We start from the raw sequence: 14864 nt of genomic DNA on the forward strand, positions 1-14864 counted from the left end.
ATTCCACAGACGACACTCTGGATTCCACATATGACGATCTGGATTCCACAGACAACGATCTGGATTCCACAGACGACGATCTGGATTCCACATACGAAACTCTGGATTCCTCAGACGACGATCTGGATTCCACAGACGACGATCTGGATTCCACAGAAGATGATCTGGATTCCACAGACGACGATCTGGATTCCACATACGACACTCTGGATTCCTCAGACGACGATCTGGATTCCACAGACGACGATCTGGATTCCACAGAAGATGATCTGGATTCCACAGATGATGATCTGGATTCCGCAGACAACGATCTGGATTCCACAGACGACGATCTGGATTCCACAGACGACGATCGGGATTCCACAGATGATGATCTGGATTCCACATAAGACACTCTGGATTCCACAGACGACGATCTGGATTCCACATACGAAACTCTGGATTCCTCAGACGACGATCTGGATTCCACAGACGACGATCTGGATTCCACAGAAGATGATCTGGATTCCACAGACGACGATCTGGATTCCACATACGACACTCTGGATTCCTCAGACGACGATCTGGATTCCACATACAACGATCTGGATTCCACAGACGACGATCTGGATTCCACAGACGACGATCTGGATTCCACATACGACACTCTGGATTCCTCAGACGACGATCTGGATTCCACAGAAGACGATCTGGATTCCACAGATGACGATCTGGATTCCACAGACGACGATCTGGATTCCACATACGACACTCTGGATTCCTCAGACGACGATCTGGATTCCACATACAACGATCTGGATTCCACAGACGACGATCTGGATTCCACATACAACGATCTGGATTCCACAGACGACGATCTGGATTCCACAGACGACGATCTGGATTCCACATACGATACTCTGGATTCCACATACGACACTCTGGATTCCACATACGACTATCTGGATTCCACAGACGACGATCTGGATTCCACAGAAGACGATCTGGATTCCACAGACGATGATCTGGATTCCTCAGACGACGATCTGGATTCCACAGACGACACTCTGGATTCCACATACGACACTCTGGACTCCACATATGACACTCTGGATTCCACATACAACACTCTGGATTACACATATGACACTCTGGATTCCACAGACGACGATCTGGATTCCACAGACGACGATCTGGATTCCACATACGACACTCTGGATTCCACAGATGATGACCTGGATTCAACAGACGACACTCTGGATTCCACATATGATGATCTGGATTCCACAGACGACGATCTGGATTCCACAGACGACGATCTGGATTCCACAGACGACGATCTGGATTCCACATACGACACTCTGGATTCCTCAGACGACGATCTGGATTCCACATACAACGATCTGGATTCCACAGACGACGATCTGGATTCCACAGACGATGATCTGGATTCCACATACGACACTCTGGATTCCACATATGACACTCTGGATTCCACAGATTATGACCTGGATTCCACAGACGACACTCTGGATTCCACATATGACGATCTGGATTCCACAGATGACGATCTGGATTCCACAGACGACGATCTGGATTCCACAGACGATGATCTGGATTCCACAGACGACACACTGGATTCCACATATGACACTCTGGATTCCACAGATGATGATCTGGATTCCACAGAAGACGATCTGGATTCCACAGAGGATGATCTGGATTCCACATAAGACACTCTGGATTCCACATACGACGATCTGGATTCCACATACGACACTCTGGATTCCACATACAACACTCTGGAATCCACATATGACACTCTGGATTCCACATACGACGATCTGGATTCCACAGACGACGATCTGGATTCCACATACGACGATCTGGATTCCACAGACGACGATCTGGATTCCACATACGACACTCTGGATTCCACATATGACACTCTGGATTCCACAGATGATGACCTGGATTCCACAGACGACACTCTGGATTCCACATACGACGATCTGGATTCCAGAGACGACGATCTGGATTCCACATACGACGATCTGGATTCCACAGACGACGATCTGGATTCCACATACGACGATCTGGATTCCACATACGACACTCTGGATTCCACATACAACACTCTGGAATCCACATATGACACTCTGGATTCCACATACGACGATCTGGATTCCACATACGACACTCTGGATTCCACATACGACGATCTGGATTCCACATACGACACTCTGGATTCCACATACAACACTCTGGATTCCACAGACGACGATCTGGATTCCACATACGACACTCTGGATTCCTCAGACGACGATCTGGATTCCACAGACGACGATCTGGATTCCACAGAAGATGATCTGGATTCCACAGATGATGATCTGGATTCCACATAAGACACTCTGGATTCCTCAGACGATGATCTGGATTCCACATACGACACTCTGGATTCCACATACGACACTCTGGATTCCTCAGACGACGATCTGGATTCCACATACAACGATCTGGATTCCATAGACGACGATCTGGATTCCACAGACGACACTCTGGATTCCTCAGACGACGATCTGGATTCCACAGAAGACGATCTGGATTCCACAGATGATGATCTGGATTCCACATAAGACACTCTGGATTCCACATATGACACTCTGGATTCCACAGATTATGACCTGGATTCCACAGACGACGATCTGGATTCCACATACGACACTCTGGATTCCTCAGACGACGATCTGGATTCCACATACAACGATCTGGATTCCACAGACGACGATCTGGATTCCACAGACGACGATCTGGATTCCACATACGACGATCTGGATTTCACAGACGACACTCTGGATTCCACATACGACACTCTGGATTCCTCAGACGACGATCTGGATTCCACATACGACACTCTGGATTCCACATACGACACTCTGGATTCCACATACGACTATCTGGATTCCACAGACGACGATCTGGATTCCACAGAAGACGATCTGGATTCCACAGACGATGATCTGGATTCCTCAGACGACGATCTGGATTCCACAGACGACACTCTGGATTCCACATACGACACTCTGGATTCCTCAGACGACGATCTGGATTCCACATACGACACTCTGGATTCCACATACGACACTCTGGATTCCACATACAACTATCTGGATTCCACAGACGACGATCTGGATTCCACAGAAGACGATCTGGATTCCACAGACGATGATCTGGATTCCTCAGACGACGATCTGGATTCCACAGACGACACTCTGGATTCCAAATACGACACTCTGGACTCCACATATGACACTCTGGATTCCACAGACGACGATCTGGATTCCACAGACGACGATCTGGATTCCACATACGACACTCTGGATTCCACAGATGATGACCTGGATTCAACAGACGACACTCTGGATTCCACATATGATGATCTGGATTCCACAGACGACGATCTGGATTCCTCAGACGACGATCTGGATTCCACAGACGACGATCTGGATTCCACAGACGACACTCTGGATTCCACATACGACACTCTGGACTCCACATATGACACTCTGGATTCCACATACAACACTCTGGATTACACATATGACACTCTGGATTCCACAGACGACGATCTGGATTCCACAGACGACGATCTGGATTCCACATACGACACTCTGGATTCCACAGATGATGACCTGGATTCAACAGACGACACTCTGGATTCCACATATGATGATCTGGATTCCACAGACGACGATCTGGATTCCACAGACGACGATCTGGATTCCACAGACGACGATCTGGATTCCACATACGACACTCTGGATTCCTCAGACGACGATCTGGATTCCACATACAACGATCTGGATTCCACAGACGACGATCTGGATTCCACAGACGATGATCTGGATTCCACATACGACACTCTGGATTCCACATATGACACTCTGGATTCCACAGATGATGACCTGGATTCCACAGACGACACTCTGGATTCCACATATGACGATCTGGATTCCACAGATGACGATCTGGATTCCACAGACGACGATCTGGATTCCACAGACGATGATCTGGATTCCACAGACGACACACTGGATTCCACATATGACACTCTGGATTCCACAGATGATGATCTGGATTCCACAGAAGACGATCTGGATTCCACAGATGATCATCTGGATTCCACATAAGACACTCTGGATTCCACATACGACGATCTGGATTCCACATACGACACTCTGGATTCCACATATGACACTCTGGATTCCACATACGACGATCTGGATTCCACATACGACACTCTGGATTCCACATACAACACTCTGGAATCCACATATGACACTCTGGATTCCACATACGACGATCTGGATTCCACAGACGACGATCTGGATTCCACATACGACGATCTGGATTCCACAGACGACGATCTGGATTCCACATACGACACTCTGGATTCCACATATGACACTCTGGATTCCACAGATGATGACCTGGATTCCACAGACGACACTCTGGATTCCACATACGACGATCTGGATTCCAGAGACGACGATCTGGATTCCACATACGACGATCTGGATTCCACAGACGACGATCTGGATTCCACATACGACGATCTGGATTCCACATACGACACTCTGGATTCCACATACAACACTCTGGAATCCACATATGACACTCTGGATTCCACATACGACGATCTGGATTCCACATACGACACTCTGGATTCCACATACGACGATCTGGATTCCACATACGACACTCTGGATTCCACATACAACACTCTGGATTCCACAGACGACGATCTGGATTCCACATACGACACTCTGGATTCCTCAGACGACGATCTGGATTCCACAGACGACGATCTGGATTCCACAGAAGATGATCTGGATTCCACAGATGATGATCTGGATTCCACATAAGACACTCTGGATTCCTCAGACGATGATCTGGATTCCACATACGACACTCTGAATTCCACATACGACACTCTGGATTCCTCAGACGACGATCTGGATTCCACATACAACGATCTGGATTCCACAGACGACAATCTGGATTCCACAGACGACACTCTGGATTCCTCAGAAGACGATCTGGATTCCACAGAAGACGATCTGGATTCCACAGATGATGATCTGGATTCCACATAAGACACTCTGGATTCCACATACGACGATCTGGATTCCACATACGACACTCTGGATTCCTCAGACGATGATCTGGATTCCACATACGACACTCTGGATTCCACATACGACTATCTGGATTCCACAGACGACGATCTGGATTCCACAGAAGACGATCTGGATTCCACAGACGACGATCTGGATTCCTCAGACGACGATCTGGATTCCACAGACGATGATCTGGATTCCACAGACGACACACTGGATTCCACAGATGATGATCTGGATTCCACATAAGACACTCTGGATTCCACATACGACGATCTGGATTCCACATACGACACTCTGGATTCCACATATGACACTCTGGATTCCACATACGACGATCTGGATTCCACATACGACACTCTGGATTCCACATACGACACTCTGGAATCCACATATGACACTCTGGAATCCACATACGACGATCTGGATTCCACAGACGACGATCTGGATTCCACATACGACGATCTGGATTCCACATACGACGATCTGGATTCCACAGACGACGATCTGGATTCCACATACGACGATCTGGATTCCACAGACGACGATCTGGATTCCACATACGACACTCTGGATTCCACATATGACACTCTGGATTCCACAGATGATGACCTAGATTCCACAGACGACACTCTGGATTCCACATATGACGATCTGGATTCCACAGACAACGATCTGGATTCCACAGACGACGATCTGGATTCCACATACGACACTCTGGATTCCTCAGACGACGATCTGGATTCCACAGACGACGATCTGGATTCCACAGACGACGATGGGGATTCCACAGAAGATGATCTGGATTCCACAGATGATGATCTGGATTCCACATAAGACACTCTGGATTCCACATACGACGATCTGGATTCCACATACGACACTCTGGATTCCACATATGACACTCTGGATTCCACATACGACGATATGGATTCCACATACGACACTCTGGATTCCACATACAACACTCTGGAATCCACATATGACACTCTGGATTCCACATACGACGATCTGGATTCCACAGACGACGATCTGGATTCCACATACGACGATCTGGATTCCACAGACGACGATCTGGATTCCACATACGACACTCTGGATTCCACATATGACACTCTGGATTCCACAGATGATGACCTGGATTCCACAGACGACACTCTGGATTCCACATATGACGATCTGGATTCCACAGACAACGATCTGGATTCCACAGACGACGATCTGGATTCCACATACGAAACTCTGGATTCCTCAGACGACGATCTGGATTCCACAGACGACGATCTGGATTCCACAGAAGATGATCTGGATTCCACAGACGACGATCTGGATTCCACATACGACACTCTGGATTCCTCAGACGACGATCTGGATTCCACAGACGACGATCTGGATTCCACAGAAGATGATCTGGATTCCACAGATGATGATCTGGATTCCACAGACAACGATCTGGATTCCACAGACGACGATCTGGATTCCACAGACGACGATCGGGATTCCACAGATGATGATCTGGATTCCACATAAGACACTCTGGATTCCACAGACGACGATCTGGATTCCACATACGAAACTCTGGATTCCTCAGACGACGATCTGGATTCCACAGACGACGATCTGGATTCCACAGAAGATGATCTGGATTCCACAGACGACGATCTGGATTCCACATACGACACTCTGGATTCCTCAGACGACGATCTGGATTCCACATACAACGATCTGGATTCCACAGACGACGATCTGGATTCCACAGACGACGATCTGGATTCCACATACGACACTCTGGATTCCTCAGACGACGATCTGGATTCCACAGAAGACGATCTGGATTCCACAGATGACGATCTGGATTCCACAGACGACGATCTGGATTCCACATACGACACTCTGGATTCCTCAGACGACGATCTGGATTCCACATACAACGATCTGGATTCCACAGACGACGATCTGGATTCCACATACAACGATCTGGATTCCACAGACGACGATCTGGATTCCACAGACGACGATCTGGATTCCACATACGATACTCTGGATTCCACATACGACACTCTGGATTCCACATACGACTATCTGGATTCCACAGACGACGATCTGGATTCCACAGAAGACGATCTGGATTCCACAGACGATGATCTGGATTCCTCAGACGACGATCTGGATTCCACAGACGACACTCTGGATTCCACATACGACACTCTGGACTCCACATATGACACTCTGGATTCCACATACAACACTCTGGATTACACATATGACACTCTGGATTCCACAGACGACGATCTGGATTCCACAGACGACGATCTGGATTCCACATACGACACTCTGGATTCCACAGATGATGACCTGGATTCAACAGACGACACTCTGGATTCCACATATGATGATCTGGATTCCAAAGACGACGATCTGGATTCCACAGACGACGATCTGGATTCCACAGACGACGATCTGGATTCCACATACGACACTCTGGATTCCTCAGACGACGATCTGGATTCCACATACAACGATCTGGATTCCACAGACGACGATCTGGATTCCACAGACGATGATCTGGATTCCACATACGACACTCTGGATTCCACATATGACACTCTGGATTCCACAGATTATGACCTGGATTCCACAGACGACACTCTGGATTCCACATACGACGATCTGGATTCCACAGATGACGATCTGGATTCCACAGACGACGATCTGGATTCCACAGACGATGATCTGGATTCCACAGACGACACACTGGATTCCACATATGACACTCTGGATTCCACAGATGATGATCTGGATTCCACAGAAGACGATCTGGATTCCACAGAGGATGATCTGGATTCCACATAAGACACTCTGGATTCCACATACGACGATCTGGATTCCACATACGACACTCTGGATTCCACATATGACACTCTGGATTCCACATACGACGATCTGGATTCCACATACGACACTCTGGATTCCACATACAACACTCTGGAATCCACATATGACACTCTGGATTCCACATACGACGATCTGGATTCCACAGACGACGATCTGGATTCCACATACGACGATCTGGATTCCACAGACGACGATCTGGATTCCACATACGACACTCTGGATTCCACATATGACACTCTGGATTCCACAGATGATGACCTGGATTCCACAGACGACACTCTGGATTCCACATACGACGATCTGGATTCCAGAGACGACGATCTGGATTCCACATACGACGATCTGGATTCCACAGACGACGATCTGGATTCCACATACGACGATCTGGATTCCACATACGACACTCTGGATTCCACATACAACACTCTGGAATCCACATATGACACTCTGGATTCCACATACGACGATCTGGATTCCACATACGACACTCTGGATTCCACATACGACGATCTGGATTCCACATACGACACTCTGGATTCCACATACAACACTCTGGATTCCACAGACGACGATCTGGATTCCACATACGACACTCTGGATTCCTCAGACGACGATCTGGATTCCACAGACGACGATCTGGATTCCACAGAAGATGATCTGGATTCCACAGATGATGATCTGGATTCCACATAAGACACTCTGGATTCCTCAGACGATGATCTGGATTCCACATACGACACTCTGGATTCCACATACGACACTCTGGATTCCTCAGACGACGATCTGGATTCCACATACAACGATCTGGATTCCATAGACGACGATCTGGATTTCACAGACGACACTCTGGATTCCTCAGACGACGATCTGGATTCCACAGAAGACGATCTGGATTCCACAGATGATGATCTGGATTCCACATAAGACACTCTGGATTCCACATATGACACTCTGGATTCCACAGATTATGACCTGGATTCCACAGACGACGATCTGGATTCCACATACGACACTCTGGATTCCTCAGACGACGATCTGGATTCCACATACAACGATCTGGATTCCACAGACGACGATCTGGATTCCACAGACGACGATCTGGATTCCACATACGACGATCTGGATTTCACAGACGACACTCTGGATTCCACATACGACACTCTGGATTCCTCAGACGACGATCTGGATTCCACATACGACACTCTGGATTCCACATACGACACTCTGGATTCCACATACGACTATCTGGATTCCACAGACGACGATCTGGATTCCACAGAAGACGATCTGGATTCCACAGACGATGATCTGGATTCCTCAGACGACGATCTGGATTCCACAGACGACACTCTGGATTCCACATACGACACTCTGGATTCCTCAGACGACGATCTGGATTCCACATACGACACTCTGGATTCCACATACGACACTCTGGATTCCACATACGACTATCTGGATTCCACAGACGACGATCTGGATTCCACAGAAGACGATCTGGATTCCACAGACGATGATCTGGATTCCTCAGACGACGATCTGGATTCCACAGACGACACTCTGGATTCCAAATACGACACTCTGGACTCCACATATGACACTCTGGATTCCACAGACGACGATCTGGATTCCACAGACGACGATCTGGATTCCACATACGACACTCTGGATTCCACAGATGATGACCTGGATTCAACAGACGACACTCTGGATTCCACATATGACGATCTGGATTCCACAGACGACGATCTGGATTCCACAGACGACGATCTGGATTCCACAGACGACGATCTGGATTCCACATAGGACACTCTGGATTCCTCAGACGACGATCTGGATTCCACATACAACGATCTGGATTCCACAGACGACGATCTGGATTCCACAGACGACGATCTGGATTCCACATACGACGATCTGGATTCCACAGACGATGATCTGGATTCCACATACGACACTCTGGATTCCACATATGACACTCTGCACATATGACGATCTGGATTCCACAGACGACGATCTGGATTCCACAGACGACGATCTGGATTCCACATACGACACTCTGGATTCCTCAGACGATGATCTGGATTCCACAGACGATGATCTGGATTCCACATACGACACTCTGGATTCCACATATGACACTCTGGATTCCACAGATGATGACCTGGATTCCGCAGACGACACTCTGGATTCCACATATGACGATCTGGATTCCACAGACGACGATCTGGATTCCACAGACGACGATCTGGATTCCACATACGAAACTCTGGATTCCTCAGACGATGATCTGGATTCCACAGACGATGATCTGGATTCCACAGACGACACACTGGATTCCACAGATGATGATCTGGATTCCACATAAGACACTCTGGATTCCACATACGACGATCTGGATTCCACATACGACACTCTGGATTCCTCAGACGATGATCTGGATTCCACATACGACACTCTGGATTCCACATACGACTATCTGGATTCCACAGACGACGATCTGGATTCCACAGAAGACGATCTGGATTCCACAGACGACGATCTGGATTCCTCAGACGACGATCTGGATTCCACAGACGATGATCTGGATTCCACAGACGACACACTGGATTCCACAGATGATGATCTGGATTCCACATAAGACACTCTGGATTCCACATACGACGATCTGGATTCCACATACGACACTCTGGATTCCACATATGACACTCTGGATTCCACATACGACGATCTGGATTCCACATACGACACTCTGGATTCCACATACGACACTCTGGAATCCACATATGACACTCTGGAATCCACATACGACGATCTGGATTCCACAGACGACGATCTGGATTCCACATACGACGATCTGGATTCCACATACGACGATCTGGATTCCACAGACGACGATCTGGATTCCACATACGACGATCTGGATTCCACAGACGACGATCTGGATTCCACATACGACACTCTGGATTCCACATATGACACTCTGGATTCCACAGATGATGACCTAGATTCCACAGACGACACTCTGGATTCCACATATGACGATCTGGATTCCACAGACAACGATCTGGATTCCACAGACGACGATCTGGATTCCACATACGACACTCTGGATTCCTCAGACGACGATCTGGATTCCACAGACGACGATCTGGATTCCACAGACGACGATGGGGATTCCACAGATGATGATCTGGATTCCACATAAGACACTCTGGATTCCACAGACGACGATCTGGATTCCACATACGACACTCTGGATTCCTCAGACGACGATCTGGATTCCACAGACGACGATCTGGATTCCACAGAAGATGATCTGGATTCCACAGATGATGATCTGGATTCCACATAAGACACTCTGGATTCCACATACGACGATCTGGATTCCACATACGACACTCTGGATTCCACATATGACACTCTGGATTCCACATACGACGATATGGATTCCACATACGACACTCTGGATTCCACATACAACACTCTGGAATCCACATATGACACTCTGGATTCCACATACGACGATCTGGATTCCACAGACGACGATCTGGATTCCACATACGACGATCTGGATTCCACAGACGACGATCTGGATTCCACATACGACACTCTGGATTCCACATATGACACTCTGGATTCCACAGATGATGACCTGGATTCCACAGACGACACTCTTGATTCCACATATGACGATCTGGATTCCACAGACAACGATCTGGATTCCACAGACGACGATCTGGATTCCACATACGAAACTCTGGATTCCTCAGACGACGATCTGGATTCCACAGACGACGATCTGGATTCCACAGAAGATGATCTGGATTCCACAGACGACGATCTGGATTCCACATACGACACTCTGGATTCCTCAGACGACGATCTGGATTCCACAGACGACGATCTGGATTCCACAGAAGATGATCTGGATTCCACAGATGATGATCTGGATTCCACAGACAACGATCTGGATTCCACAGACGACGATCTGGATTCCACAGACGACGATCGGGATTCCACAGATGATGATCTGGATTCCACATAAGACACTCTGGATTCCACAGACGACGATCTGGATTCCACATACGAAACTCTGGATTCCTCAGACGACGATCTGGATTCCACAGACGACGATCTGGATTCCACAGAAGATGATCTGGATTCCACAGACGACGATCTGGATTCCACATACGACACTCTGGATTCCTCAGACGACGATCTGGATTCCACATACAACGATCTGGATTCCACAGACGACGATCTGGATTCCACAGACGACGATCTGGATTCCACATACGACACTCTGGATTCCTCAGACGACGATCTGGATTCCACAGAAGACGATCTGGATTCCACAGATGACGATCTGGATTCCACAGACGACGATCTGGATTCCACATACGACACTCTGGATTCCTCAGACGACGATCTGGATTCCACATACAACGATCTGGATTCCACAGACGACGATCTGGATTCCACATACAACGATCTGGATTCCACAGACGACGATCTGGATTCCACAGACGACGATCTGGATTCCACATACGATACTCTGGATTCCACATACGACACTCTGGATTCCACATACGACTATCTGGATTCCACAGACGACGATCTGGATTCCACAGAAGACGATCTGGATTCCACAGACGATGATCTGGATTCCTCAGACGACGATCTGGATTCCACAGACGACACTCTGGATTCCACATACGACACTCTGGACTCCACATATGACACTCTGGATTCCACATACAACACTCTGGATTACACATATGACACTCTGGATTCCACAGACGACGATCTGGATTCCACAGACAACGATCTGGATTCCACATACGACACTCTGGATTCCACAGATGATGACCTGGATTCAACAGACGACACTCTGGATTCCACATATGATGATCTGGATTCCAAAGACGACGATCTGGATTCCACAGACGACGATCTGGATTCCACAGACGACGATCTGGATTCCACATACGACACTCTGGATTCCTCAGACGACGATCTGGATTCCACATACAACGATCTGGATTCCACAGACGACGATCTGGATTCCACAGACGATGATCTGGATTCCACATACGACACTCTGGATTCCACATATGACACTCTGGATTCCACAGATTATGACCTGGATTCCACAGACGACACTCTGGATTCCACATACGACGATCTGGATTCCACAGATGACGATCTGGATTCCACAGACGACGATCTGGATTCCACAGACGATGATCTGGATTCCACAGACGACACACTGGATTCCACATATGACACTCTGGATTCCACAGATGATGATCTGGATTCCACAGAAGACGATCTGGATTCCACAGAGGATGATCTGGATTCCACATAAGACACTCTGGATTCCACATACGACGATCTGGATTCCACATACGACACTCTGGATTCCACATATGACACTCTGGATTCCACATACGACGATCTGGATTCCACATACGACACTCTGGATTCCACATACAACACTCTGGAATCCACATATGACACTCTGGATTCCACATACGACGATCTGGATTCCACAGACGACGATCTGGATTCCACATACGACGATCTGGATTCCACAGACGACGATCTGGATTCCACATACGACACTCTGGATTCCACATATGACACTCTGGATTCCACAGATGATGACCTGGATTCCACAGACGACACTCTGGATTCCACATACGACGATCTGGATTCCAGAGACGACGATCTGGATTCCACATACGACGATCTGGATTCCACAGACGACGATCTGGATTCCACATACGACGATCTGGATTCCACATACGACACTCTGGATTCCACATACAACACTCTGGAATCCACATATGACACTCTGGATTCCACATACGACGATCTGGATTCCACATACGACACTCTGGATTCCACATACGACGATCTGGATTCCACATACGACACTCTGGATTCCACATACAACACTCTGGATTCCACAGACGACGATCTGGATTCCACATACGACACTCTGGATTCCTCAGACGACGATCTGGATTCCACAGACGACGATCTGGATTCCACAGAAGATGATCTGGATTCCACAGATGATGATCTGGATTCCACATAAGACACTCTGGATTCCTCAGACGATGATCTGGATTCCACATACGACACTCTGGATTCCACATACGACACTCTGGATTCCTCAGACGACGATCTGGATTCCACATACAACGATCTGGATTCCATAGACGACGATCTGGATTTCACAGACGACACTCTGGATTCCTCAGACGACGATCTGGATTCCACAGAAGACGATCTGGATTCCACAGATGATGATCTGGATTCCACATAAGACACTCTGGATTCCACATATGACACTCTGGATTCCACAGATTATGACCTGGATTCCACAGACGACGATCTGGATTCCACATACGACACTCTGGATTCCTCAGACGACGATCTGGATTCCACATACAACGATCTGGATTCCACAGACGACGATCTGGATTCCACAGACGACGATCTGGATTCCACATACGACGATCTGGATTTCACAGACGACACTCTGGATTCCACATACGACACTCTGGATTCCTCAGACGACGATCTGGATTCCACAGAAGACGATCTGGATTCCACAGACGATGATCTGGATTCCTCAGACGACGATCTGGATTCCACAGACGACACTCTGGATTCCACATACGACACTCTGGATTCCTCAGACGACGATCTGGATTCCACATACGACACTCTGGATTCCACATACGACACTCTGGATTCCACATACGACTATCTGGATTCCACAGACGACGATCTGGA

The sequence above is a fragment of the Pipistrellus hanaki genome (assembly GCF_964339955.1).
Source record: "Pipistrellus hanaki genome assembly, chromosome: 2".
Taxonomy (NCBI): domain Eukaryota; kingdom Metazoa; phylum Chordata; class Mammalia; order Chiroptera; family Vespertilionidae; genus Pipistrellus; species Pipistrellus hanaki.